A 27,968-nucleotide genomic window follows, 5' to 3' on the forward strand; every position below is an offset into this window, starting at 1 on the left:
GAAGGGATCAAGACCCTTGTCAGAAAATTGAATGTTACGTGTTAGTGACAGCAATAACCATATTCCTAGCATTTAATATATATCATCCATTTCTTTCTATAGCCAGAATTCATTCAGATTATTTTGAAGCAAATTTAGACTGTGTTCAATTTCCTTCTAACGTTTTATTCTCTTATTATCACCGCATCACTTTCACTGCTCTTCTAATCTGTATTCCCTTGTCCCTTTCTTTTTATTTTTCTCCCTTACTGCTCTTCACGCTTCAGCTTCGCCTCTGTTCCACCCATTCGTTTTACACAGCCATCACACCTGCTTTTAAGAACCAGTACATTTCTTTCAATTTTAATAAGATTTCAATTTTTCCTACATATTAACCGACATGTAAATTTTGTTCTTCATAGCTATTTCCTTGAGGTCTTATCTTTATTTTAAAATTGGATAAGTTTAAAAATAAAGTGAAATATAGATAGACCTCACGAAATAATCAATGAAAATTATCAGACTTTGTTTCTATAAGACTGGCTACATATTAGAGATCAGTGAACTTCAAAGAGTTTGGAAGTTTTCTTGGAAAAGTACCTGTGCTGTATCCATAACCTCTTCTGCAGAGAATTTAGTCTGCAAAACACATCTGCAAATTATCAAAAATAGTCTCTCATAAATCTATAAGTAATTCATATTTTTAATCAGGAGGAAAATAACATATGAATAGCATGTGTTTAGTCTTTGTATTTCTGCTCATGACTGGAACCAGGAAATGCAAAAAATGTCTAAAAATGGGTGGGAAGAAAGTTATCTGAATATTTTTCCTCATTTGTGTTCACATTGTGTTTGGCCTAAAAAGTTGAAAAAATTCTTATATTAGAAGTGGTGTGTGCAGCCCCTTCCATCAACTGGTTTAGGAATTCAGATTTTGAAATGAAAACTGAGGTTTAAATGATGTATGGGTGACTGCTGAACACTAGATGGCAGCTTTATACTGCATAGATCAAAGTCTTCTAGGCAGCTAGAGAGTAATGGTTCCCCTGCCCTAGTTTTAAAAGGTTTTCTCCAGTAGAGTTCATAGCTGTTAAGGCACTAAAGAACCTTTTTTGTGGCTTGTCTCCTATGCTTGGTTAATTCACATGGTGTTTCTCCACATGTTTTGGCAGAAGAGCTATGGACTTGCACATTTTTGGTGCACAAAACTGTTCTGTTTAACTTGTATACGTTTTATGTTAGATTTATGTTTAAACCCAGGACCTCATGACCCAAGATTTTTCCTTTCTATAAAGTTAATCTGGGTCATCTAGTCTTTGGTGTAGTCATAAGTCTAAGATCACCAGCAGATTTTGGTGATCCTACCATGCGTACAGTAAGTTAAACTTTGCTGGAGCACTTCATTTAAAAAAAAATGTTAGGAAAGAACTTTAAAAATTCACAATTTCTCTTTGGCAAATTGAGACGTTCAGGTAATAAAATACTCACATCTTTGTATGCATATACTGTGTGCATTGACATTTCTGCTTGCTTGGGTTAGTGTACAGTATTGCTTCCCAAAAAAAAGAGAGAAAAGCATAACTTACCTGAGTGATCCGTACATAATTACTGTACTAAATATTATTTTCCTGTATATTTTGCATAGATATTTATCATGACCAAGAACTAATTTCACATCAGTTTTCAGGTTAATATTTCTTCTTATTATTTTTAGCTCCTTATAGCCTAGCATTGCTGCTAGAGAACAGGGTCTAGCTACTTCCATATTTCCGTGATATCACGCCCTTTTAAAATTATATGCCAGTTTTACACTAGGGTAAGGCCATTGTCCTGAGTGGAGTTAGTCTTGATTTACATCAGTGTGAGTTCAGAATCAAACCCAGTGTCTTGCTCATTTCTGCTTGCATTGACCATTGCATTCTGCTTGCATATCAGTTCTTAGTCTGGCTGTAAGAGTTTTTGTTTAAAAAGACATACTTTGGTCATACTTTATAAACTCAATCTCAAACAAGTCTCACATTGATTTAAGACCTTTGCATCACTTACGCACAAATAAGTTAAAGTCCCAAACCTGCAAATGTTGATATCATTAGTATCTTTACCCAGGTGTGTGGTTTCATTGACTTCAGTGGGACTACTTGTGTGTGAGAGTTAGCAGGATTGGAGCCTAAGATTCCATGCGCTCCAGTTTGTTTTGCTTTGTGGCATTGTCATTCACATTTCCAAAATGTCTATTGATTTGGGAAGCCTACAGTTGTGGATATCCAGTAGGACACCTTAAAGAGGCTTGATATTTTGAGGACAAATCATCAGCGCCTCAGAAAGTCACGTCCCTTTAAGAGCTTGATCCAAAACCTATTGCAGTTAATGGAAAGACTTCCACTGACTTCAGTGAGCTTTGACTCAGGCTCTAAACTTGTATGTTCTCAAGAATTCTCAAGTTTGGCAACCAAAAATTGTCTCTTCTGAAATCACTAGCCATTTTGGAAAATTTAGGTCTGCATTCCATTCAGCAGTGACCCACATGACCACTTTTTTATTTTATTTTGCCTTGATATTTTCTCTTGCACTCATGCAATCTCAATTTTATTTTATTTTTTTCAACTGAAAAAAAAAAAAAAAAAAGGGGGAGAAGGGGAGACATGGAAAACCTGGTAGTTTTAACTTCATATTTGTCTGCAAGTGAAGATTTGATTCGGATCTTTAACATAATTTTATTCTTCAACTATCAAACTATTTCTGAGTATATCATTTGAGTAAAATGCATAGAGCAACATCCAGTGCTGTCATCTGTAGAAAGGATTCTGTCAGAGATGGGTCTGGTCACTCAGCTAGTAAGGAGGAATACAGCTAGTCTTTGTTTATGAATAAAGATTTAGGTTGGTTTATTTATCTGGAACTAGTTTTAAGATGGGCATGCTCCCCTGAGTTGACATGTGAAAAAGCCCCCCTTTTGGAACAAAATGGGTATTTTCAGTTTCAATTCAAGGCACTATTTTATCTGGACGGCAAGTTTCAACAGATCTCAGTGAAGGTGAAAGTAAACTAGCTTTCCCTAGGAACAATGCATTCAGATACCACATGAAGCATGTCAGTGTTCAGGCACCCTCCCGTTCTTGTCTGGGAATATTAGAGGAGCTTTGCTTTCCGGGGGTGTGCTATTTGAGAAAGAAAGAAATTTAATACTAAATGCAGGCGGGGTTGGAGTGATGTAACAGGAAGCTCTGATGTTTCCCTTCTGCTGCTGATCACTTACAATCTGACAACCCTTCCAATTCTCCTCAGAGCAATCTCTCTCTCTACAGAAGACCAGAGTAAACTCTTACATTAGAATCATCAGGCTCTGATAAACTGGATTATACCCAGCTTGCAGGATCAGACTGCAGGTCTCTTACCATTCTCCACCTTGCCGGGGCTGGTAGGGGGGGGAATCACACTCTTTCATAAATTGAAAGGGGAAAATCAAATTGAGATCTAAGAATTGTTTGAATTTTTTCAAAGGAACTGTGTTTGGTGAGTACAGATTAAAAGAGATTTACTATATTGAAGAACAATGATATTTCTGTGAATCTGAATGTATTTATCAAAATGGATATTAATATTATAAGGAGGAACTGCTTGTTTTTTTAATCTCAGCATGTTGATAATCTGCAGAGATAGAGATATAAGAAAAAAGTCTGTTTGTTTTTATTGAACAAATGCTGAGCTAATTTTTTTAACTGATGTTAAAATATTTAGCAAATTAACCAAAAGTTGGATGGGTAGGGATGATCCAAACAAGACACCCAAGTCCACATGTAAAGGATTCTTTGGGAAACCCTAATAATAACTGATCAAGTTTCAGTATTTGCATCTGGAGAGAATTAGGGCTTTATTGGTTGGGAAATGGTCCTTAAGATTAATTCAGGACAACTGGGGGGTTTTCTAGAGAGGAAGTATTCAGTGATGAAAGTGAAGTAGTTTTCCTTGCTGGATTTTTTTTCCTAGTCCCACTGGCATTGTTATCATACAGGAGAAAGAAATTTGAGTTGGATCAGAATAATTCCTTGATGCTTTATAACAGAATTTAAAAGGGTTTTGTTATTTTTTTTAAGGAAAAGCTAACTTTGTATTTGATATTTGTCAGTTTGGGGGTGGTTTTTTCTTCTTTCAAGGTTCTTTTCCCAATGAATGGGGTGGGGGGGGAAAGTATTTTGGTTTTTAATTTTGTTTTTTCCTTCCTGATTAATCAGTTTAAAAAACTGTTTCCTCCTTTCCCCCACTTATTAAAACACTGCAATGTGGAAAACTGGAAGTGTGTGATTTGAATGTGTACCCTAAAGTCTAGTATCCAGCTTGTTTGCCCTAAGAGAATTAAACTTTCTAATTTAGAAGTAGTATTTTTCTAAATCCATAAAGCCACATGCTGATGATAGTTACCTTTGTTAGTCAATTGCTGCATGTGTATGTAAGTAGGTTGGGTGAGGGGTGGTGGTGTCATTAGAGGCAAATCCCCAATGAAAATGTATGCTATTACTGGAAATCTATGTTGAGAAATAATATCTGCTACAGTGTACATATGAGATATAAATGAGATAATGTCCGGCAGTTAGTCTCTGCTCACACTTTAAGGGACCTAATACTGGAAAATCATAGAAGCATCTGTGTTGTTGCTATCTTTACCTTAATAAAGTCACATTAAAATGCCTAGGGCCAGGTTCTACTCTCATTTTCAGCAGAATATCTTCATATTGCATATGCCATGGAACCTAGTCACTCACTTGCAACAGTGGGATGTTTAACAATTAAGTATTTTCAGAGCAGTGATGCTTTATACATTGGTCAGTTGTGCTCTCAGCTACACTGCTTCTAAGTCTAGGATAATTCCTTTGAAATCAAATCAGCATGTGTCTGTTGGCTGTATCTCTTCTTTAAAGCTGTGGTTTTCAAACTTTTTTTCCATTTGCAGACCCCAAAACAAATTCAAATGTAGGTCTGGATCCCTTTGGAAATGTATTGTCTGTATATATAGTTGAATTCTGTTCAGTCAGCCTTTCACGGACCCCTTAGGCACAGTCTGTGGACCCCTGTTAAAAACCACTGCTTTAAAGAAAACAACACACAGAAATCTGGAGCATATCGGAGGAGGCGTTCAGCTGTATGTTGTGTATTACATCATATATTTTTCATGTGTGATTACTGTAGAAGTTCAGACATGGTAATGATCTCTACTTTAGGCATTGTGTTTTAGCTGGTTTCGCATGAATCTGCTTCCACTGAGGCCAAACTCTCAGTGATCCCAGGATCAATCCCATACTCTCTATCTTGCTTTTGCAATATGTGTGTGGGACAAAAGCCATTGAGTGTTGATTAAAATCAAACAATAAAAATACAGAAATAAGTGCTAATGTTGTTTTTATTAACTGAACCCTGGAAATAATTAGATACAGTAACTGTTTCAGCTAAATGGTTTAGGATCCAGTCTTTCACATGCTTAACATTGCTCAAGTGAGTAGTACCAGAGACTTCAATGGGACTACTCATATGTCCAACATTAAGCATGTATTGTAAGTATTTGCAAGAGCAGGGCCCTAATCTAAAATGATTTGTATATTTTATAGGCAATAACCAACCTTGCTTGAGCAAGTAATGCTTGAGCAGTTTGGCTCAAATGATTTGATGTACAAAAGAAAAGTATTAAGTATACCTGGCTACAAACCATTGGTATGATCAAGTATAGGGCCAAATTCTGTGGTCCTCAACATCCAGATTCTTCAGGCTTACTCAGGCTGAGTGGTACCTTGCTCTGGAATTCAAATCAAACACTCTGGCCCTTGGCAAGCAAAAGTCCCATTGACTTCAGTGGGTGTTCTGCTCCATTTTAAGAAATACAAGATTTGTCCCAACACAGCAACTTTCTTTTCAGATTTGGTACAACATATGAAATCCCAACCCCATTGAAGTCCATGAGAATTTTTCCACTGACTTGCATTTCACCTAAGGTGTGCTGTTCTGGTTAATTTAGTTTTGTTTTGTTATGCTGAGGAATTAACTACATCTCAGATATAAGGATGTCTCTCTTTACACTTTTTTTTTTAACTGACAGGCTATTGGTAGAAATATTTTAGTAATTTCCCCCCAAAAAAAGTTTTTATATTAACTATTCATTATAAGTCTGAAGGTACTGAGTAAACGTGTTTAATGGGGGTCTGATTCTGCCATGCTTACCATTGGTGAGTAGTATCTTACTCTCTGAATAGTTCCATAGTAGAATAGTTCTGTAGAACTGAGCCCACAAAGCTTTCATAAATCATATGAGGGCAAACTTAAGCTTTCTTTAAGAAACTGTTCTCTTCTGTGTATTTGTTTACAGTTTTCTTGGTTTTAGTAGTAAAATTCCTTCTGTGCATACTTTTTAGCTGTCATTTATGAATGTATACAGAATACTGGAATAAACTCAGAGCCTAAATTCACCTCTGCTATAAAAGCATGTACAGTAACTTGTCATTGGCTTTGCATTTACTTTAGATCAAAAAGTGTATTTTATTAAGAGGCACACACATTGAAAACACCTTCCCTAGGCTTAGTTTCTCAGTTAGGAGGGAAAATGTTTAAGACTTTAATGTATAACGTGTCCGAATTTTGGAATTTACTGTAGCATAGCATTGTGTTTAAGAACAAGTGAATAATTCTACCACTGGAAAACACTTGATTTTGTCAAGAAAATAGCTTTCAAATGAGAAAAACCTGATAGGTTTGTGGTGGTGGTGGCGGCATCGCATCATGCTATTTTTCATTCATGATTGGATTAACAATTTCTGAAGTAGTCAGAGAAATTCTGTTTTAAAAAGATGTCTTGCAAATTAGATCTAATCATTCTCCAATTTGTCCATTAAATTCCTATGTTCTTCAGAAAAATAAAAAAACAAGACACAAGGATCAATATTTGAAATATCAGAAATAATCAGTGCTGTTCTTGTTTTTTAATAAAGCAGGTAAACATGGAGAATATGTTCCATTAATATTCAAATCCCTCACTTTTTTAAATTGTCTTTATTTTGGTAGCATCAATTAAAATTCTCTACAATTTCTAGTTAGATATTATCAGTATAATATATCCATTACACAGAGAGAAGCAGGAATTAGACCATTCCTTATCTAATTTCTGATTAGAGAACTCTAAACACTCCAGAATTACAAACATGAATTAAATTAGCTTTCATCAAGTATCTTTGTTTTAGTAGTATTCTCTTTGTTCTATTCTCAAAAGGGGCAGACTTGGAAGAGTTAACTTTTGCACTTTCAATCAAAGACTTGTTTTCAGTTATTTCTCATGCATATCTGCCTTTGGTTCCTCTGGCTTGTTTATGGTGTTTTCCCAGCAAAGCTATTTTTATTTGTGCCCTACATCTGTACAAACACTTTTAATCATTGCTACAGTATATATATGGTCCGGTAGGACTGAAGTGATTTATTTAGAGCTGCTTTCCCATAGTAAGTTACAGTTGAAATTCATTATGTCTAAAGTGAACTAAGTTTTAAAAATACCTTGACTTTAAACTAAGTAATTAACTGCACCTCAGCTGTTGTAAATCAACATATCTCTATTGAACTCAAAGTAACTGTCCCATTTTACACCCGCTGAGGATCTGGCCCAAGAAGTTCAGATTGCATGGGACATTGTTAAACCATAGCTGACAAATAAACAACTAAGGCAATGTTAGAAGACGTCAATTGATACAGGGTTAGATCCTGCAGGTCTTACTCAAGCAAATTCCCTGTGAGTTCAAGGAGAATTTTGTCTGAGTAAGGACTGCAGAATATTAGCCAGGCTCATATTGGAATACCAAGTACTATGAATTAAACACTGTTGATGATGAAACTTTTTTTCTAGAGTATATTCTGCAAAGACAACATTTTTATTTTTAAAGCAATGCTCTCTTTTTGTGTTTAGTAAACTGTATTGACTCTGAATAGTCTTATTGATACCATAGTAATTAAAACCCTTCTTTCAACATTCTCTTGGGATCTTTAATGATGATACCATATTTGAAAATTGCAGGAACTTTAGTAGTATGCAATAATATAAAAATAGAACTCCTTATATTATTATTTGTCTCTTGTGTATACAATGGTGATGACTGCTATAGAAAAACATTCTAGGTAGTAAATTAATTAGGTAATTAATCAGTATACTGAACACCAATTAAAATATTATGCTGGGATTTCACTTGCTTTGAGATTTTAAAAAATATTTATTCCCATAAGTCTCTAATAACAAGAAAAAATGTAATTTGTTTCCAACATCCTATGTCCAGTAATTCTCATTTGATATACTTCAGTGACTATATTAACAGAGTGAGGCCCCTACCCTGGCTCCCCATGAATAGGATTGTGTATTTCAGTGGATATCTGTTATATATATATAAAAGGAAATTGTTGTCCAACCTTATTTTTCTACACAAACATACCTTTTCACTGATCACATGATCATGCAACCTTCTGTGTAATGGGGGCAGCCACCCTTCTGTTCATTGAATCCGGCAAGTGTCACCCTGGGATCTTAAAGTGAGAAGTATTTTAAAAACTAGTATAAATCTGAGTTGGGGGGCAGGCAGAATGTACAATTGAAAAGTGTTCTTTTTATCAGGCATTTTCTAAGATGATTTCTCGAGTATGCCATTATGCATCTTAGGTGATTTTTATTACATGTTTTCAGTAACATAGCCTGCTCATGTTCAGTATCCCTTCACAATATGAAACCATGATAAAATACAATTGTAGATCTGTATTTGGTGCAGGATGAGAAATTTCAACCCCAAAGGTTAGTTTTGAGGCAGAGAAGATATTGGAACCAGCTTTGTTTCTAACATTACTAATGGTCTCTTTGAGGTTTTACCACTTGTATTCATTTTACAGTAAGTTCCAGAAGACTCCCTTGTGAACCCAAATTCCCATTTTAATCCATGGGGATGTTGGTTGCATAAGTGACTCATTTGCAGTTACTCTGAGTCCAGTGAGATGCTTTGCAGCAGATTATCATGAACACGTGTTTACTGGGACAATCCGTACATGGTTTTCTATTTGATTTTTGATCAAAGTGACATGGATCGCCTGTATAGTCATGGCTGTTTCATTGAAAAAATATTTTCAGCAGAGGAATTTTTACACCTTCTACCAATTAATTAGAACAAAAAAAGGTAATTCCATACTTTTGTACATATCAGTGTGTTGCTGAGATGGTGAATACCTCATACACAGCCTTCAATAAACTATGTTCTGGTGGGTTTTAACTTGAATGTATACATATTGTAATGGACAGAAGCACAGTTATTCTCAATCGATGCCTTGCCAGAAAGAATCCGTTTGTCTATTTCTTCTATACTGTATAGATATATTGTCTTGATCATTTCAATTTCCTCCTCATTTAAATGATTGTTTCACTTTGTGGCTGTTTATGCTTTCTTCATGAAGGATGCTACAGATCTTATGTTTATAGTCCATGTACTTAGATACATGGATAAACAGTCTAAGAAGTTATACCCATGTGTTTATGTAAGAGGTACACACTGAATAGAATGCCACACTAGCCTTCTTTGGAAACCTGCCCAGCAACTCTGTGATGCCCTGGTCTACCTATAAGTGAGACCAGAGCACACATGATATTAATAAATGAAAAGACTGATGAGTCTCAAGGTTATGCTGTTAGTTGAAAAGTTCTAAGAACAATTGGCAATACAAGTTTGTTGCTTAATTGGAAAGAAGCTGTATCATACACAGGCTCCATGGCAAAGGTTACCCTGTTCTTTGCAAACAACTGTCACCTCAGAACTAACAAATTAATTACATCAAACACATACTTTGCAAGGTATTGATCCGTGAAGAGTAGCATATAAGGTATCTACACAGAGCTCATAACTTGTCAAGATTAATAGTCATGGAGAGATTTATGTATGGGTAATATTTAAGGAATAATGTAACAATCCTGAAAATATGGCTTATGGACTTGGAGTAAAAGTTGTTTACCAAGGGATAGTAATTTGGGTTGATCCTGCTTTGAGTAGGGGGTTGGACCAGATGACCTCCTGAAGTCCCTTCCAACCCTAATCTTTTATGATTCTATGTCTGGGTAATGCTCCATCCTAGCAGGATGGGATTTGAAACCCTGCCCTAGTTAGCTGGCGGTGTAAGTCAAGGCTCAGTTGCCTAGCCTTGCTTCATCCCAATACTTTTCTGTGGAAAATCATCAGAGATAGCTGCTAACAAGGAATGTTACAACAGACAGGGAATCACTCTACCTATAAATAAAGAAAAAAGGATGTTTCAATATAACAGAGGGTGGGTAAAAGCACTCTGTAACCTTTTAATGAGGCAACCTCTTGAGGACTGGGGATATTCTCATGAAAAATTGATCCTGATTTCTCTGAAGCCAGCTATCTCTGCAACAGACTGGACTTTGGAGGAAAAACCTACTTTGTTAGATAGAAGAGGTATTTGTTAATAAGTTAAGACCCAAGGGAGTGTGTTTCAATTTTGGTTTGTACTGTAACTACCCGTTTCCAGCACTCCCTCTTGTTTCTAGTAGACTCTCTACCCTTCTGAAATACATTGTCTTGTTTCATTACAAGTGCTGTGTGTTATATAGGTGCAGTGGTTTAAGGTAAAGCTGGTAAACTGGAGTATATTCCACTTTTGGGGACAGGGGATCTGGGATATCTGTGAGTAACCAGTGTCAGGCTTTGTCTCATGAAGGAATGCTTCAAAGGGATTCAGGAACTGGGGTGTGCCTATTGTTCACCTGCATGGTAAAGACAGGTCTGGAATAGCCCAATGGAGAGTGCTTGAATGCTTAACAAGCTGATGGTGGTAGGGGGCTAAGACTCAGCCACCCTGGGCAAAGGCCGTCTCGCTAGATGCAGGCGGTAACAAGGCGACTCTCAGCCCTGAGTACCCAAGAACCGTCATAAGCTGTTAAATATAATTCATCTTACACAGTTACAGAACTTGTAACCTCAGGCCATGTTAAACAGTCCTGTTTCCTTTCTCTCCCTGCTCTTTTTCCTCTTAAGCCCCCATCCTGTTCCATTTTTATTCTGTTCCATTTCCTTTCCGGTGATGATTTCAAATGAGTCATTTTGCCAGGCATTAACAAGGCAACCTGACAACACTTCCAAAAGCTTATCCTCTACTGGCTCATGTATATAAAACTAACCTCTGCTGTATCCTTCCTTTAAATAAAAGATAAGTGTCTGCTCTTAACACACAACTAGCTAGAGGGTCGGGGGGGTGGATTCTTTTTGTAAATGACTGAACAATAAAAAGGAGAAATTCATAGCCATTGCGTCCTTCTTGAAAATCCATTATTGAAAAGAATAGACTTATATATTATAATTGGACACATTTGGCAACCAAGATCTTTTAACTGATTTAATATTTCATGGGGAAGCTGTTAGTGTGTTGTTAATAGTTGAATGTTTAAAACAAATAAGATCAGGAGATGTCAAAGCTAAGGTTCCTCCTTCAATGTAATTTTGGTATGTTCCACTTCGCTGCTATTTCTGTTTTTTTAAATGTGGCCTTTATTGCACCATATTCCTCTTTATTGGCCCAGTTCAACACCGCATTTAAGTATACACTTAAGTCCCATTGATATCAATCAGAAATAAGCATATGCTTAATATAGTTTGAGTGCTCTGATTTTTCCCGGTTGCTGCAGAAGCTCATGCTCATCCATTAGTTACTATTAATGATGATCTGAAAGGTTCTGTTTATTTTATCATAATGAGCATGTTACCATGTCTCCTAAGTCATAGAGCCTGATTAACAATGACAAAAATTAGATGTCAGTGCACAAAATAGAATGCTGCAAAACTGTTTTAGATCATCCCTATTCTGTTTTTTTAAAAATAAAACTGTCTATAGAAATAAAAAGAAACTGTTGGAAGGCCAAACAAATAGGCCCTGAGAGCAGCCTCTCCTTTTATTTATTCATGTGTTTTCTCAATGTCTGATTGCCTTTTGGGGCCCTAGGATTCCCTCAAGACTCTGTCACTTGCCTCCCATTGCAGCAACTTAATTTCTGGCCAAAAGAAGTGGATAGGGCTGTCTTCAAAGCTCATCAGTGTCATTCCTGTAGTGGCTAGAGAGGCCACAGCAGCATGTTATGAGAGTTCTTTCCCTCCCTCAGATGCTGAATGTATTGCCTCTGCAGTACTACTATGTTCTAGCTAATCAGGGAGCAATCCTGAAGCATTCATTTTGTAGCACTAGCCCCTGGTCCAGCTGCCTGACCCTCTATTTTTCTTAAATTATGTCCCAGACACTATAAATATATACAACAACGAAGAGCTCAATGAGAGCTATTTGTGCACATTTAAGGGCAGAATTTGGCCTGTAGAGTTCAGCTGGGCACATTTTATTCGGAGATATGGAGATAACACCAATCTGCTGGCATGCTAAGCTTTTCCAGGAGTCACATTACAACACAGTGAAGGACATGGCAATACTTCAGGATGAGTTCAATGGATAGCAAAATACCTGTTTTACTCTCGGTGCTTGGCAGGCACTGTGTGTGTGGGAGACCAGAACATTTTGAAAGATTACCAACAATACAACTTAATATACGCTGGTGGTATGGAGTCAGCATCTAGAGGACCTAGATTCAGGAAAGATTTTCAGCCCCATTTCCAATTAACTTTTCTCCCAGTAGACTAAGAACACTATCATCCCAGAAAGATGATGCAGTGTGATAGGCAACTGCTAGAGTGTGAGTCCTCTGTCATAACTTCACCTCCTCAAGACAATTTGTCATATTGGTAAACCCCCTTCTCCTCCCCCATGTGTTCAAAAATTCTGAGTCAGGACCCCAAAAATCATGAGATGAGCCTAAAAATCATGAAAATTTAAAATAAAGTTAAAATTAAAATGTAACCTAGTTTAGAGCCTATAAGGTTCATGTTTTTAAGGTCTTCTCCCCAACTATGTGGGCTAGAAACTCTTTATATATATATAAAATAAAATGACAGCTCAATTTTTCACAAACCCGTGTCTACCTGAGCTGGCTCTTTAGTAAAAAATGCTGAATATGTGAGGACGTCGTCAGATTCACACTAAAATTGTGAGCTCTGGCAGCACTGAGTCTGATATAAGTATTGAAAATGGGAGGCAGGAGTTAAAGCAAAGGAGGGAAATAACAAAGACTAATGAAGTGAGGGGGTCATGTAGAGATCTTAGGCTCAAAATATGGTTTTCCTAGAAGAGTACAAACTTCCTTCTGGACAAAATGATTGAATGGAACGTCTGGCCACCACATGTTTAAAGCTTGGAAGGATCCCTCTGCTCTGGTCTTATAATTATGGCCATCTTTCCACTTAGTTGAACCAAGTACTCCACGTATGAATCAAATGGTGCAATCAGTTAGATGCAACAAATTCTGTAGGTGCATATGGCATGAATTCATAGTAGTGTTGTTATATTGATCATGTATTTTGTGCACTATTTTAATCCAGCAACAAAACAATTGTGAGGAGCTCTGGAGTTTAGAAGATAGTTAATTAGAACACCATGGGCTTCTGTGTTCCTGTTGACTCGAAGTATGTTAGAACAGAGAGATTTTAGCTGTCTGTTACAATTTTTGATTGAATTATAAAGAGAACTGATTGTTTATTTTATACCTCTGTTTTTTTGGAGATATTAGAACTACATAATGTAGACATGGAAGCGAACTATTAGCTGATCCATTTCATATCAATGCCAGTGAGGGATTCTTCCCTGTTTTACATGTATGAGTACAATCAGGCTAGTTTTAAATATCCCAAGTGATGAAGCTTTCATGATATCTCTTAGGTATATAATACATTCCATTGTTGTGACATCTTTTTTAGATTTAGTATAGATTTTTCCTTTCAGTTCTATTCCTCCTACTCATACACTGCCTTTAAATAAAAAATAATTCCTTTCCCTCCTTTTGGTGTTAAAAATCTACAAATATTTAAAATGTGTAATAATAGCTACCTTTAATCATCCGGTAGCCAAGTTAGGCATATTTATCTTTCTTCATTCTGCCTAGCCCCACACCAGTTCTCTGAACTGTCGTCAATTTGTCAATATCTTTTTGGTAATAAAAGTCTCAAAATTGAACACAATATTCATTGGGTGGTTGAACCTAAGTCTTATTCAAAGGGGTTTCTGATGTTACCCCGTCTCGTGATATGTCTGTATGTGCATCCCAAAACTACATGGAAATTTTTGCTTGCCCCATAGATGCAATAAAAATTTGCTGATTGGTTGTTCTCCGATAGGACTATGAGCTACTACAGGATAGCCAAGATAATGTTATTTTCTTGTGCAATCTTACCAGCTATATATTTGCCCGTTTCCTTCAATTACCAGTGACCTATTATAGGTGTTGTAAGATTATAACTATAAATGTTCTTCAGAGGCAAGTTCTAACTGAATGGTAAAATACATTTTATTCAAAGATTCTGAAGAAAAATTGTTCCATATTTTTATTTGTGTCATTGTAAGTATGTGTTAATGTAATGAGGGAAGGCGTAGGAAAATGTTTTACTAACAAATTGTAAATTAGTTCTAGTGTAATTAGCAAAATGAAAATAAGCAAGAATAGCTCAGGCTGTTGACTTTGGGGTCCTGAACAGATATGTACAAAAATAACTGTTGCTTCTCAAGATTTCACAAGAAAAAAATGGTTTGTTTCTGTCTCTCTCTAGGACAGACAGGTTTTTCTCCTCTTAATGTTTTCACTGTGGAAGCTATCTTTAGCCGTCTTGGGTTTAGCCATTTTCCAGTGCAAATGGGCCTATGTTTGCTAATAAACATGCATACAACTTTGAAAAATGTAGGCAGAAATGGGCCTTTTTTGAATTTGTAACAAAATGTAAAAAACTTGGAATTTGAAGGAGTAACATTTTATTCAGATTTCATGCTTCTCTGCCTCCGTCTTTAGTAATCAACTTCTTTCTTTCCTACTTAGGCTAAAGACATCATTTTTTAATGAAACTGACAAAAATTTGGTAACTTCCGTGTTCTACCAACTGTGGCTGTCTGTCCTGGTACAGATTCAAGCTGACAGGTACTTAGAGGTTAAAGATGAGTATGATCAGTGAAGATTGTCATTGAAACTTAAGGTTTTAATAAAGTGGCTCTCAAGCTCCCCTCTTCTTTCATGGCTAGAGAACATCCTCTGTTCATGGATTCAGGCTGGAGTGAGAGCACAGAAAGAGGGAATGTCACCTTTTGTAGCATGCTTCGCTCTTTTCCCTTGGGGACTCCACAGGGTGTCAGCTCTATACAATCTTGATCCTACATAACTGAAGTCTATAAGAGTTTTTCCATTGACTTCAATGAGAGCAGGATTGGGGCTTAGATGGAGAGGAGATGGGTGAAAACTGGGGGCTCGCAGCTCACTACTATTACAGAACCTGTAAAAACCATATGCTGCTTCTATCATTTCAAATTTGGTTTCTGTGCATTGGGCAACTTCCTTCTTGGTAGAGATCCAAGGACAAGGACAGTCCTGGTTGAGGCAACATGACTCCTGATGGAACTATGGACTATGGGAAATGAAGGAGTCAGGCAACATTGTGGAAGCGATGGGCCTCTGGTAGTTCCTGGAGATGAAATTCCCAGCATGGGGCAGAATTTCAGGAATTACCATGTAGGTGAGAATTTGGATGCTGGTGACAACTGAAGATGTTTCCCAGCATGAACAAATGCCTTATCTTCTTATGTAATATGTGAAAATGAAGGTGGTGGTCTCATTCTTGTCAGTTAGAGGGCAATTTATCTCTATAACAAAAACAACTTAATCTGTAATTCTTGATCGTCTCTGTGTGAGGACTGGAAAATTAAGGGTGATGCAGGTCACAAGTGAGGTCAACAGAGCTGTGAGGAGAATCTTGTCTAACACCTATTTATCCTACTGGATGACTTGATCAAACCACTGCTGCTATCCCTTCGCATAAAAGAACAAAGGGAAAATCCGGTGATTTAAATTTATTCAACAAACAATATCCATGCAGATTCAGTTCTTGATGTGTCTGACAGGGCAAGACAACTAAAATCTAAACTCATGGCAAGTGCCAGTGGAAAAGTTTTGAGTTAACTTCATACACTGAAACCTTTTCCAAATTGTATAACTATGGTCAGGTTTGCCATGGGCCTCTTCTTGGAACTGGCAGTGCTGCCAGCGTTTTTCCCTCTCCGGATCTCCCAAATCCACTGCATTCAGCATTTGAGTCTGATCTTGCAAAACCCTGGCAGGTGCAAATAGAGTTTACTCAAACAAGCCATCCCATGGTCTTCAGTGCAACTACTTTCATGAGAATGCACTACACATGCAGGAGTAAGAGCTTGCAAATTCAGCAACAATTCAGAGGAACTTGTAGACGGAAAAAGGAGCTAGCTGTGACATAAGGAAGAAAGCAAGCCAATATTGAAAAACATATGTGTATGGAATACAAACTGTGTCCATTTGCCAATGGGACCAGACCTCTTCTTATTTCAAGTAATGAGTCATGTGGGTAATTTTAGTTTTTATTTACAAAGCATGAAGTTACTCAGTATCTATTTAGTAAAGAATTCAGAAATACTGTGTAATGGAAGAAGGAGTGTGAACATTGCTTAATTTTAAAAATAAAGTAGCTAATTTATAGTTGTCGTCAACATTTCTGTCACTGCATGCTTGTTACGTGATCCTTCGAGAATATGCATGCCAATTTTTAAATGTATCTAGGCAAGCAATTATTTTCTGAACTTTAAAAACAACTAAAGGAGTATTTTGTTGAAAGGAATTTTGCCCAAGGCTTTTCAGCAAGTAAAAGAACATTTGGAAAATTTAGGAACAAAATAATATTTAATATGGGGCTTCCTACAGGTACATATGGGTGTTTTGTTTTAAATTAACTAGGTTTCCTTAGAAAGCAACTAGCTGAAAGAGCTCACAGAATTTGGGTATGTATCTTATTTTGTTCATGGCTCAAATATTGCTAATAGGGCAACTAATCCGCTGGCATAAACTGGTACAGCTCCATGGGTTCAACATTAGATGTGCCAAATTTAAATCCAAAGAAAATTAGGTCCTATGGCTATTAAAATGTTTACATTTCTATATGAAAAAATTTAAGACTTCAAAGAATGTTTGCAAGGATTTTTGGAACTTCAGTGCTGCAATTCAGCTCTAATTTTGGAGGCTAATTTCATATTATAAACAGGAAGAAAAGTAGTCTTCTATATATTATCTGAAAATGATTGGTAGGTATACCAGCACAGCTAACTTACAAAATAGTGGATATTTGATTTAAAGCTCACCCCTGTAGGAAGCAGTGTTCTAATAAATGAGCACCAATAGGCATAGGGTGGGATAAATTCAGCTTGTCACAGGCAGATATTTGTTTCCTGACACTGGACAGTTGGTCAACAACTTCCAGTGTTGAAGGTGTCACAGGTCATAGGGATTCTGTGTGTTTGCAGCCCTTCTGCTTAACAGGAAGGTCATGGAGTTATCAAGCAACTGCTGTGTGTTATTTGAAGAAATTCAACGGCCTTTCCTGCCCAGCTGTCAGATGCACAGACAGGGAAAGGGAAAACAATCCAACTATATTGTATCTGCTAGCACCTGGACCTTATTTTCTCTTGGTGTTTTTGGCTAGAAAGTATAGAACACACTTTTTTCCCCCCATTCTCATATCCATTAGATATCCATGGGCCAGATCCTCTGCTAGTGTAAATTGGCATCACTTTAATGGAGCATCCAATTTATACCAGCTGAGTATCTGGCTCTTTGTCTCCAACTGGACTCTGAGAGTTGGGTCACCACCTTTCCATAGCTGCCCGAATACTTAGTGACCCTTTAGGAGCTGGATTCCCACGTCTCTTTAACACTCAAGAAGAAATTGGCACTGTGATGAACTTCAAGAATAGAACTTTTTGTTATGTATTCAGTACTGAGGGACAACAAATGAAAAATTGGAACAGTCCTCTTGAAAACAAAACAAACATTAGTCAATCCTATTAGGTTCATCATTTGGTAAAAGAGCCCCTTTGTCGATGTTTTGGTAAGTTATTGTGTTGTTTTGCTGTGAGGAAGTAGGGAACCCCATGCAAACTGGCTATTCTTTTGTTAGCATTCACCCAGTAAACTAGATTCATCTTTTTGTTTTGTTTTGTTTTTGCCTGAACCTTGTGTCGATATACAATCAGTGACAGAGAATGAGAAGGCTTGACTCTGTTGTTAGAAAGCCATTTGGTAACAAGCCTAATGAAACTCTGTCACTCCTGCCAAGTTTTCCTTTAACAAAGCACTAATGAATGGATTTTAATTAGCATTGGGTGAACTGGTTGGAATAAAATCAGAACGAGCTCTCTCCTTCACTCAAAACTCAAACAGAGCTTTTGCTGAGAACTGGAAAAAGTATACTTACTCATCTTTCTTTTTAAATGCTTACACGCCTATACAGTTCATACTCTCGGGTGGGTACTTGAAACCAAAGTACCAAAATGCCATGGAAAAGCAAAGGTCTTGCATTATTTCTGGCATTCTCATAAGCTGGAAGGCTGAAAAATCACCAAAAAGCCTGTTCTTGTGAGACTCTCCTCCCAATTTCCTGACCAAAATCTGGAAAAGCTTCTGAAAAGCACAGATATTTATCCAAACTCAGCATAATCTATGATCCATTTCACAGTTGTCCCCTGACCACTTTCCACATCAGGCATTTTGCACAATTTCTACATTTTCAAATTTCTTAGCTCCTGCCTCTTTCTTTCAGTTAAACAGCTGTGAAAATGAACTGCCTTTGCTCCATCTCGCACATTCGTTTTGTAAGCTGAGTGACTATCTCCTCTCCCCTCCAGTAGACATAACAATGTCATTAAGAAAATGGACAGAGTATTTGAAGTCAACATGGATCTGTGGAAGCTCTGAGCTTCACATACACAGAGCTCATTGCAGGATCAGGGCCACACCTAGTTAACAACCATAAAACAGGTATTTCCTTAATGAAGGTGTGCATCCTATCTGAAACATAAGAATAGTTTTTTGGCTCTAATTTGAAAGAATAAATCCTGAATTTATACAAGTAGAAGGTAGGAGACTTCATTAAATTTATTCTTTTTTCTCTCATTAATGTCTAATAGATTAATAATGGACTATAAATTCTTTGGCGATGCATCCAGCTTTTTGTTGTGTTTGTACAGCGCCTGGTATTCACAATGGTACGATCCATGAGTGGGGATTCTAGGTGCTCTGGTAATACAAATGATAAATGACAATAATGAATCTGTGCCATGTTACTCTTTCAAATTCTGGTTACTACTGAATGTTGAATGGATTTGAATTAGACAATATATTAAGTTAAAAATTATTATCCTAGAAGAATGGTATGCTGAGAATAAAAAAGCAGATAGCTGATTGAACAGTGATGAGTGCAGTATGAATACCTAGACAGATGATTGTGATAAGTACAATAGATGTAATTTCCAGCACAATCTTGTTATTGTTCATTAATAAGTAACTTCATTACCTAAAGACCAGTGGTCAGAACATGATCTTGCTCAAATAGAAGCTTGCTTCAAGTCAATAGGATCTTTGCAATTAACTTCAGTGGGAGCAAAATTAAGCACCCAGGGCCTGATTGTCAATTCACACTGTTGTAAAACTATTGTAAATCCATTCACTTCAACCATATTATTATGGTTTTACACGAGTATAAATTAGATCAGACTCTGGCCCAATATGTATCATCCACCATCCATTCCTTTACATAGTGTTTCTATTCAGCTCTTAATTGTGCTACTGAAGATGCAAATGGTTTTAATGTGTAACTTAATCTCTATCATTAACAAAATGTTATTCGTAGCTTTTCAGGGTAAAATACAATTTAGTGATGGCAAATGACTGAACAAAACTAACTATGATTATTATTTATATTATTAAAATTTATTTTATTTTATTTTGATGTAGTATTATTATGTTAGAGGAAAACTGTGTGTGTGTGTGTGTGTGTGTGTGTGTGGAGAGAGATTAGTTAATCTACATATATTTCCATATAAAATGTTTCATTGGGCATGCATTTTCATATTTTAGCATAATTTACACTATTCTTCAAGGGACAATAAAATTGTATGGCTCCTCTATACCATTTCAGCTGTGGAAAATAAATATCTGAAGTTGTGTATAGAGGTAGTGTTTGCAAATTCCTTTATCAAATAATAAGATTTATGAGTATAACATCCATACTGTGACCTGAAAGTTGATTCTGATTTCCTTAGTGGAATATATGTACATCTTTCCAGATTCTGCACATAATATTAATAGTCATTTTATAGCTCCTTACTCTAAAATTCTTTATAAATATTAATTAGTTTAATTTCACAAACATCAGTGAGAGGTAGGTAAGTGGTGTGTCCTTTCTCTGTACACTACAGTAATATGGAGAACCCAAAAATGCGTAGTTAGATTACAAATAAATATCAACTATATACGAATATTCAAGGCCTGGCTACACTTCAGTTTGGGTTGGGTTCTAATGACTACAGCAGTAAAAGACACCATCTTCTTGTTCTGTGATGTTAGGGTCACTTGTAATATAAACAAAGACACAAGACTCACTGCTATGATCACTAGTCATAGATAGGCTATATATATAGACCCTATATTCAACAGGTATTACTGGTGAAGAACCTTTTGCTGAACTGGTGCTCAAAAATGGTTTGGTGCTATTTCTACCTGATTAGACCGTGAACCAGGCTGTGATGTGATCATTCCAGGGTTCCATGAACTAGCTTGGTAATGTCTTACTGTGATATTTTTCTCCCACATGAACACTGTGCAGTTTGCAGGTTTAGTTTTATTTTCCCTAGGCCTCTGCAGTCACTCTCTACACCACTGTCTTCCTGGGTTTAGTTCCCATTCTCAATGCCAACTGCATTCTTGGTCTTCGCACAACATTAATAATATGGAGAATCCACACACACATAGCTGGATTTCAAATAATTGTGTTTATTAACTGTGTGCCAATATTCAAGTCCTAGCTCTCTCTCTCCACCGCTGCTTTGGCACGGTATTAATGACCATAGCAACAGAAGACAGGAAGGCCCAGTGGATGGCTCTCAAACAATTTCAAGGCATACTACTCAATTCTTATACACTACAGTAACTATTAACTCCATTTTAGAAATGGATCTTAACCCTGTAAGTTCTTACATCATGTGCAGCAAGAAGCACCATGTTGCTGCACTCCCATCCAAGTGTGAGCAGAGACTAAGCATGTGGCACAAGCTGTGTTAAGTGCAAACTCTATTCCTTCACACCAAAGGGGACATAAGTTTCAACTCCTTGCACTCCTGCAATTTTAATTTCATGACTACCAGCTGAAAAAGAAGTAGGGTATCTCCATGTCTGAGAAGACGTTAACTTAACTATGTGTTTCCCTCAGAGACTCTGATCCTCCATTGTGATCTTCATGAATTCAGTAATCCACCCACATGGATATCACAGTGCAGGTTTGGGGTTGTAGACCTCATTCTGGCTATTAGTTAGTTGTAGTACAGTGGCTGTGCAGTGCAAAATTAGGAAACGTACTGGAATAAACATTCTAAAAACTGAATTGGGAAAGAACTTGAACTGTAAATGTTTATATTGTCTTTAACATCTAATGTATTTGATTTTTATTTTTGAAAAATAATTCCTCCCAACATGAATATACATTCTTCATATTCTTGTCTTTTTTTTTTTTAAAGCACTTGAAGTCTCCTGTAAATTCGGGCTTGTACCATTGCAAGACAATGCAATTGTATATATATTCTAACAGTCGTACCACATTAAATTAGTGTTGCTGTAAAATGGCCAAACTTGCCAAGTTTCCAATAAACCAAAGCAAATTTGTGAGCCTGTTTGATGCACGTAGCGTCTGGCACCCAATTCTCCTCCCTCCCCCAGTCATGATGATTTTTTTTTATTTAATCCTTTTTTAATCTTGGTTCCAGAACAAATTGTTACCAATTTATTACCAATATTAAAGAAATTAATGTCATCCATGGAAACAGATGTTCCTGATTTGGTAGCAAATCATGATGTGTTCAGGCATCATGATGTGTTCAGGCATCAAATTTAATATGGATATTATGCATAATACAATGCATGCCTTTAGTTATCGAAGAAGATTCTACCCTGTGTCACAGCAGTTGCCATCCTGAATTAGATCATTGTTCAGTCAAGTCTAGAATTATTCTTCTGTCTCTGGCTTGTACATACTTCTTAAGAAGGTGTTTAAGCACATTTGTGGGATTTTTTTTTTAGTTACTTAAGCAGTGCTTTACAGGAGCCAGAAGAATTCCTTCCTAACACTTTCAGGTATTTACTTTGTGCCCTGAAGCCTGATAGTTGATTACCTTTATCATAACATGCATAGCTACAAACATGACTAATGCTCATAGAATTATCCAGACCTTTTTAGAAAGCAGCTCTGGTACTTGCCTGAAAGTGAATCCTCTGGTAGTGAATCCCATAGGCTGACTATATGCTATTCTATGTAAAATAATGGTTAGGTTACCAGCCATTAATTTTGTTGACTCCCTGCTTTGGGGTTAGCACAGAGAGGAAAGCATGCTTAGATTTTATATACAACCTCAATCAGGACCTGGAATCGTAGGACTGGAAGGGACCCGAGAAATCATCTAGTTCAGTTCCCTATATTCATGGCAAAACTAAGTAAGACCTCTCTAGGGTTTTTCCCCCTTTCCTCTGCCATTAAATCATCCCCATTTTTGAAGGCTTGTATCGTAAGTTAAGTTGTGACCATCTCGGAACAGATAGGCCTTTTCAGACTTAGCAACTTCTGTCAGATGTTGATGTGATAAAAATAGGACATGGTGAACATGAGAGGGAATATCACTGTTTAATATAGGACCCAATTCATGATTCTCTGCTTATATACACCAATCTATTGACTTCACTAAATTTACTTGTTTTACAGCAGTGTAAATGAGAAGAAAATCAGGATCATAATGCCATTGCAGTATCTTCTGTATTTTTCTACACTCAGCATGGTATGTTCAGTGCTGTAAGGTTTTGGAGGGCACAAAGCCTCCCTGTCCTTCTCCTGAGGTGAGCAGGTCCACACCATTTCTAATGCAAGGCTATGGCTGAAAACTGTAAGAGAGTCTCATATGAGAAGTTTCTACAGTTTTTGCCAATACACATACCACCTACTTAATAAAGTTGATTTTCATCTGCATCAAGCTACCCAGTTTCTCTGTGCAATCTTTCTGGAATGTCTTATAATTTTCCATTAGTTTCTACTGATCAAAATAACATAGTGTCCTCAGCAAAATACATTAACTCAATTTCCATTTCCTCTTCCAAAACACTAATAAATAGCACTGGTCTCTGTCAACTTATGGTGTACCCAACTATTAATGTGTCTTTTCTCTGTGAGGGAGACATGTACAAGGAATCTGTGTTTTCTATCTAACTAGTTAATCTGTCACAAAACTTTGCCTTTTACCAATGTTAAATTATTTTAAATAATGTCCTGCAAGCCTGTTAATTTTCATTGCCAGTTGATTTGGTTTTCTTACAGTTTAGTGGCTCCTTTAAGCTATTTTATAGAATCATACCTATTACCTTTCCATACCAACATTACATAAACAATGTAGGTTAAAAAGTGTAAAACCATCATACTATTACAAAAACGGAATGAACATTGATAACCTTTGAAACAGAAACTGCAAAAAAAAGCTTACATTTAACTTTAAAGAAGAGTTGTTCATCAAAGAACAAGTTGATGACAAATTTAATATTAAGTACTTGGATACTGCAATGATGGACACGACAGAAAACTCTTAGAGATTAAAACAGACTTTTTTTAATAGGATTTATTTATGATCTGGACTAGGTTTCCTAGTTGAGTTAATTACTCATTTTGACAGCATGACTCCTAACATAATCCTCTGCTTGAAAAATTATTCTAATCCTGGCACATCCACTACATGATGATGATAAGCACTGTGTGATTCAAAATCTAATGTCAATAGAAAACCTAATAAATGAAACACCCTGTGTAGTGGATGTGCGTGTCATTGGTATGCTCAGATTTGTGGTTTCTAGTCAAACTGAAAAGGAAAAAGGCACAGGGAGAATAACACACATCTTAAGAGGTATAGCCTGTACCTTGGCCTTGACAGACATCCACAGTTAAATCATAAGAATCTAAAGTATCAGTCTAAGATGACCCTCATACATATTTCCTAACTTCTTCAGGAGCTATCGCTTGTTTGGAATTGTTGAGCACTCTGAATTGCTCAAATGAATGATAGAATTTAATGAATGATAGAATGGAAATAATAAATTTGCTTTCTAATTGTGCTCATTTTAATTGAACGAGTGATACTGTGGAAAAATTACGTGTGTGATGTTGCATGCCCTGCCCACAAATAGAACAGGTGTCTTGAAAATGTGGCCCACAATACGATCCTGAAGGACAGAACACTGAGATCCAAAACTCAGGAAGCAGCCTTTGAGTAAGAATTCTGTGGTTGGTACTGTGGAATGTAGTAGATAAAACTAGGAGAATGAGAAACAATAACAAATCCTAGGATGTAGCAGCAACTACATTAAAAACGGCCATTTCTATTAAGAGACAAACACAAAGCATATATATGGCTTAGAGCAACCCTATTTTAGCTATTTAAAGATTAATAAGGACAGAGAAATGTGGCTTCTTAATGAGATTTTAAGATAACTCAAAGGCTTTATTACATTTTAAAGTTTTCCAAGCTAATATGTAGGGACTGTATAAAAAGACTATTGTAATTATTGAAAGTTTCACATTGCACTAGTCAATTGTGAAATGCAAATGGTTATGCCTATGAAATGCAGAATGGGCCTTTTGCAACAAGAACAGGTTGTTTACACTCTTTAGAAAATAAAACTATATAAATTATACAATCTTACTGTTAATACTGACTTGTAAATTTACTGCAAAATAAAGAGCAATGCAAAATCATGTTTTATGGAGTAGAATTATATTTTGGTTTGATATAAGTTAACACCTTTCATAATTAAGGTCTCTCAAAGTGATGTACTTTACAAAGTAACATTAAATAGAAGTAACTCTGCAGAGTCAAGTTCAGCAGCTATTACACAGTTGTTCTGTAGTAGAATTCACACAGTCTTGGTTATTAGAAGCTGTGTTATTAAACTGAATGTTGGGCTGGACTCTGAGGATATCCCTTACCTCTCGCAAAAAATCCGACTTGAACAGTCACAGTACATAGAAGAGAACTTGGGCCAGAGCCAGGCCTAGTGTTGCAATGCAGATGCATTCTTTTATATTGGGTCTGCCTTTGGCCCCTTCGCTTTACATTCTTACTTAATGAAGAACATTTTATTTTAGAGGACTTTCATTTTGCACTCAGAAATGTGTAGGCCCGAATCTGGAATTCCACAATGATTTTCTGCTTAGTTCAACTAATATATTGGTGTTTCCCTTTGGTTTGTGTGTGTGTTTTCTTCATAGCAGGTGCAATTTTGTGTCTATGGAGACATATCTTTTATAAGCTTTTGTGGGGGTGAGAAGAGGGTTGGAGGGCTGGTTTTATAAGATTATACTTTCAGAGCTTCTATTTTTAGGACACTCTGGCAAAGCCAAGCAGTGTCAATTGCAATCCTACAGGCAAGCAACAAGCTCAAGGGAAGTCGATACTTCAGGAGAAAAATTAATGTATGTTGCAAAAGGATGCCACATGCTCCTCCTTCTTTTTTTCTGTATTTAATGGCAGTTTGGATTTATTGCTCACTTATACATGACATAGCTGCAAGAAATTGTTATTTCTTGCAAAAATAAATTTATATTCATTTTGCATTCGATAGTGGCTTTGGTATATCACAGTAAAACATTATAAATGGGACAAATTAAATGCAGACCTAACAATTATTTTAATAGATTACAGTTGCTGGAAAACTTCATGACTTATGTTTCCAGTGCTCTTCCAGCTGTCTTCTGAACTCTGACAACTCTCCTGTGATGTTGTTTCCACCATTTTACAGGGCTCGAGCCCAGGATTTTGATACTATTTTTCTGGCACTCTTTGATGCCTCTCTGAAAATCCACACAGGTTTCCCTGTCCCTTTTCTGTTCTCACCTCCAAGTTCTAAGGTCCTTTATGTAACTCAACCATCTTCGGTGAAGTCTTCTTTTGTGGCTGTTTCACTTCCATATTATTCCAATTTTCCTTAGTGCACTTCATAACCTTCCACTTCCTTGAGTAAAACCAGCCACAAAACCAAAAACAAAAATGGTGGAAATATTTTTTTCTATGTCATTGAAAATTTCATTTTGACAAACATTTCTTGATCAGCAAACATCTCTAGTGAGGTCTTCTTGGTGCTTCAGTGAAATGTTTTCATGGAACACATAGCAGAAAAGGTTTGTAAATTCAGTCACTTAGCCTCTGATCCTGCAAACACTTATACATCTGAGTAGTTCATTGACAAAATTAGCCACACACAAAGTTACACAAGTGTGTTTACAGACCAGGGCCTTGGATTTTATGGATCAACTCAGCTGCCACCTGTGACTCCTTCTTTTGCAAGAACTTTCATTCGAAATCAAAATGAAACTTATTTTTGTTTTAAAAATGCTTTCAAATGAAAGAATTATCAGGATATGCCAGGTTGGTCCTTTTCTATTGAACCACCACATTTGGTGGCAGTTTCTCATGTATTGCTTGGGCAATGAAGCTGTTAATGGTAATGGCATTTAAAGAGCTATAATTAGCATCTGAAATTAAAATCCCTCAGTGCTATTGTTGTATTTTGGATGCAGGGACTTAGCAAATCCGCGGTATATTGGGACATTGCGGATACTTCATCCTAACCAGAAAAGCTATAAAGGTCATTTTTCAAAATGAACAATTTGATTCAGATAATACTTCAAAATCTAAATGAAGACCTTAAAATGCAGTCTGCATGGATTTGGAATTGGATGGTCATCGGTTGTAAAAATCTAGAAGAGAATAAGCTGTGGATCTTCCTTGGAGTAAGATGTTCACCCAGCTGTTATGTGAATTAGAGTTAATCCATCTATTTAGATTATGGCTCTAATTCTATTTGCAATAACATTACCAACCCTAAACATTCACTAATCTCTCAAACAATACCCTGAGACTGGTTTAAAACCAATGAGATGTTTAAAAAGTAATACTTGTAGAGTTCTCTTTATTTTTTTTCTGGTGTTTGTACCTTTAGGGTGCATTTGGATTACATTATCAAACTTTTCTCCACAACTATGAAGACTGGATGTTTTTATTTAAATGAAAGCTGAGATTCTAGTGCAATCATATATTTCCAAGAGCTGGGGCTTTAAGTAAATCCACAGATATTGTGAGAATCAGGATAATATCAGAAGAATTTGCAACTTGGTTGATCATTATAGCTAGACTAGTTTGATGGACTCTGGTATGTTGCAGAATCACTACACAGGTGTTGTTCCAAATGGAGCCTACCCAACTGAAAGTACAGCTGTTACAGAATGAGAAGTTTTACCTGCTTAGCAGGGCTGATTATAGGAAACCCTGTACACCAGTGTTGCAATGATTAAACTGGCTGACAAAACTGACTTCTAAATTACTTCTTGGTGCAATTCAAAACACTGATACTGTTTTTTTTTAAGGTCCTCTCTAGTGTAGGTCTTAAAAATCCCCATACATAGTAATAATTGTGGTCAATTGATTTGAACATTTGGGGGTCAATAAGCAGGGTACTTCCTTTAGATTAAGGGCCCTTGGCTCTGGAATTCACTTCCCCCATTGATCTAACATAGGCTGAGTCCATTGATTTTCACGACATAGTGTAAAACCCAGCTATTTATTCAGGTTCTTGCATGAAGGATATGTGAAGGAAGCATATTTGTTTTTAATGGGTTCGTTTTGTTTGGCCTTCTTGCCTTCAATGCCTTCTTAAGAGTATTGTTGCTCTTAGTGTTGATTGATAT

At 36.6% G+C, this 27,968-nt stretch overlaps 1 protein-coding gene across 1 annotated transcript in view; it reads left to right on the forward strand.

The window, feature by feature from the left end:
* The first annotated feature begins 3,254 nt into the window (after window positions 1–3,254).
* Window positions 3,255–27,968, forward strand: part of CALCRL (calcitonin receptor like receptor) — an 86,507-nt gene continuing 61,793 nt past the window's right edge. Inside the window, exon 1 of the mRNA XM_067549059.1 lies at window positions 3,255–3,492. The gene's annotated coding sequence lies outside the window, so the exon portion shown is untranslated. The remainder of the gene's footprint in view (window positions 3,493–27,968) is intronic.

Source organism: Emydura macquarii, unplaced genomic scaffold, assembly GCF_026122565.2.
Source record: "Emydura macquarii macquarii isolate MOO-44397 ecotype Brisbane River unplaced genomic scaffold, CSIRO-AGI_Emac_v2 contig_1253, whole genome shotgun sequence".
Taxonomy (NCBI): Eukaryota; Metazoa; Chordata; order Testudines; family Chelidae; genus Emydura; species Emydura macquarii.